Below are 2,538 nucleotides of genomic sequence, written 5' to 3'. Positions count from 1 at the left end.
CAAAAAAAGGAGTTGGAAATATGTAAAGGAGATTTTCGAATCCCAACGTGTAAAAATGTCTTTTTTGTTGTTCCGATTCTAATCCAAACCATGTAAATGATCGGAAAATGAATATGCATGTTGGCAAAAGAGGACTGGGAAATATGTAAAGCAGATGTTTGGATTCAAAAATCCGGACGTGTAAAAATGATCTTTTTATTGTTCGGATTCTAGAATCCAAATCTGTAAAAATCATTAAAAAAACAGCATGGGTGTTACCCAATAATGTTTGAATGTGATAGTAAAGAATATCTTCTAACTTAATCATAAATCATGACTTTGATTCCATAACCTAGCGGTGTAAGTCCAGTTAAACATAACCTCTTAATAAAAAAACATACAAACAACATAACTTTAAAAAAAATATAGAAACAACATATGATCATTTTTATGTTCGACACAACATATGATCATTAACAAAGATAAACATGCATAGAATCCAATAAAACAACACATCATGAGAGATTTTATGTGATCATACATCATGTAGCCCATGTCCCCATAACATTCTCACCTTGATGAGCCACCTGCGAAGAAGATCCAAAATCAAAAAACATCTTCACTTGATTCATGAAATCATTGTTTTGATAAATCAATTCGGTTGATCCAAGCTCTAAAACACCATTCACCGAAGGTATACACACTAGCGTCTGTAAACCGTGTTCTTGACCTTGTCTTGCCCTCTCGCACCGAGAGAGGGCAAGATTCTCATTGCCGACCAACCACACCGGAGTTGAGTTAAAATAAGCTTGTCCAGGAAGACCATCGTCGTTGACAAAAGACTGAGCCATAGAAACTAAAAAGAACCACTCAGTGTCATTAACTTCTTCATCAAATGCAGAGGATTCGTCGGAAACTGAGTCACCGGATATTAAAGAATTAAGTTCATTAAGAACTTTTCTACGGTGCTCTTGTTCAGGTGAAGAAAAATTTGAACCCACGTTTTCTTTGTCTTCTTTGTCTTCTTCTCCGTTGTAGTAACCGTCGCCCCAACCGAGAAGAGAAGAGAAGGGAGAGTCGTTAGCCTGTTGCCACATGATGGCGTAAGTCCAGGTATCATTTGAGCCTTCAAGTAAAGCTTGAAGTCTTTGTTGGAGAGTGCCTTGCTTGAATCTTGTGGCTGGTTGTGGTGGTTGAGATAGCCGCGCCGGTGGCCTTAACGTGGGTAAGATCCCCATTACTAAAGATTTACCGTTGCTTGACTCTTGAGAAATGAAATGGAAATTAATTTTTTTGAATGTGTAAATTAGGGAGAAGAATATGAAACAATTTGAGTGCATTTAGGTTGAATTTAAAGGCTTTCATGAAGTGATGACGAACTCATATTTAAATATTTGCAATATTTTAAAATTATTGACTTGGTGATTATTTATTTATTTATTTATTTGACAAATGGTCATTATTTATTATTGTTGTTACCAACACGTTTTTTTTTTTTTTTGTCTAATGACTCGTCTAACGTTCGAGTATGTTTGGATAGAGTTAGCTAGTAGATTACGTGGTCAATCACTCAATCCTAATGACGTAGATATGGAGTATATTGCAACGTATATACATTCAAGGAATAGAATGGATTGCATGTAAAAAGATGATTAAGGGTCTCAAGCTATACGAAGGTTAACGGATTACATACAAGGAATAACGTGTTTGCTAAATATTTTCGGAATATATATTAAACAGTTTTAAGACACTAGCAAAATTGTAGACTGGGGTGGTTGTTTTGTTGAATATAACATTGAGGACGGCGGTTCAAGTCCCTACAAGACCTCTTATTTTTGAATAAAAATATTATTAATACAATAGAAAAAAAAAAAAAAGGGTACATGGATCAAACCCACACCCTTTGGGGATTAGGGAGCTCACCAATCCACACGACGACAATGTAACATATGATAAATTATGGATAATATGATTATTATAGGTAACTTGGGGGCTGTAGTGGCTCCTACAGGTCTCCTACGAGATCCGCCACTGAGCCCGAACGTGTACGCCCAGGCTAGCTAGGTGGTAAAACTGCCCCTGCATCTTTTGTTGTTTCTAGGTGTAATAGTGAGCCCATTCATATCATTTTTAGAAAAAGATCTATTTACACCTTATATCCATTCTACCACTAGAGAGAAATATACAACGGTGTCATAGATTTGATAAGTTAGTGATGTGGTTGGAAGAGATAAATGGAAAAATTAGATGTTGAATGTGTGTTGAGAAATTAGAGGTGTTCAAATAAAATCATCTTTTTTTTATGAGAAAATATGATATTGCAACTATTATGTGACAATTTTTGGATATTTTTCTCTCGCATACTCTTTTTTGGACATTTTTATAGGTAATTGAAACATAGATTTAAGTTGGCGTTCCTAAATTTCAAAAGGTTTGATGGCCAGTGTTCCTAAAAGTTTTCTCATTTATGAATCTTAGGAGTGCATAACACACTCTCTCTCGGTAGTTCTACAAACGGGCAGCTCTATCAGCGCCTACCTAACTAACGTGCGAGGAGAA

At 35.7% G+C, this 2,538-nt stretch overlaps 1 pseudogene across 1 annotated transcript; it reads right to left on the bottom strand.

Annotated features, from left to right (window-relative positions):
* Positions 1 to 275: 275 nt before the first annotated feature.
* LOC146920774 (transcription factor MYC2 pseudogene) lies at positions 276 to 1,375 on the bottom strand (annotated as a pseudogene). The gene has a single exon (XR_015011907.1). The product of XR_015011907.1 is annotated as a transcription factor MYC2 pseudogene (transcript).
* Between the last annotated feature and the right edge of the window lie 1,163 nt (positions 1,376 to 2,538).

Source organism: Medicago sativa, chromosome 5 (assembly GCF_051527215.1).
Source record: "Medicago sativa cultivar Bolivia chromosome 5, Bolivia_mono, whole genome shotgun sequence".
NCBI classification, from domain to species: Eukaryota; Viridiplantae; Streptophyta; class Magnoliopsida; order Fabales; family Fabaceae; genus Medicago; species Medicago sativa.
Note: the sequence above shows the minus strand (reverse complement) of the source record. Positions and strands in the feature narration are given on the sequence as shown.